This window comes from Penaeus monodon, chromosome 20 (assembly GCF_015228065.2).
Source record: "Penaeus monodon isolate SGIC_2016 chromosome 20, NSTDA_Pmon_1, whole genome shotgun sequence".
Taxonomy (NCBI): Eukaryota; Metazoa; Arthropoda; class Malacostraca; order Decapoda; family Penaeidae; genus Penaeus; species Penaeus monodon.
The window spans coordinates 39,311,125-39,311,364 of record NC_051405.1 but is presented as its reverse complement, the minus strand read 5'-3'; the positions used below and the strand labels follow the sequence as shown (position 1 = coordinate 39,311,364).

Sequence of the window (240 nt, the reverse complement as noted above, 5' to 3'; positions counted from 1 at the left end):
GACTTAAGATTTGAAGCTAAAATGTGTGGATGCACTTATTTCCAAGCAAGATATCATGATACAGAAATAAACAGCGAGCGAAGGAAGTGAAAAATGATTAAAAAAAACAAACGAATAAAAATGACACGTGTTGCCTTGGTGAGCGTCGCGATAATATGACACGTGTAAACTTTTTCCTTTTTCTTTTTGTTTTTGTTTTTTTAATAATCTTTTTTCTTCAAATCAGACCCCAAAATATGC

The 240-nt window shown here is 32.1% G+C and overlaps 1 protein-coding gene across 1 annotated transcript in view; it reads left to right on the top strand.

The window, feature by feature from the left end:
• LOC119586071 (gamma-glutamyl hydrolase-like) overlaps nt 1-240 on the top strand; it is a 9,028-nt gene that overhangs the window by 4,750 nt on the left and 4,038 nt on the right. The gene's annotated exons all lie outside the window — the stretch shown is intronic.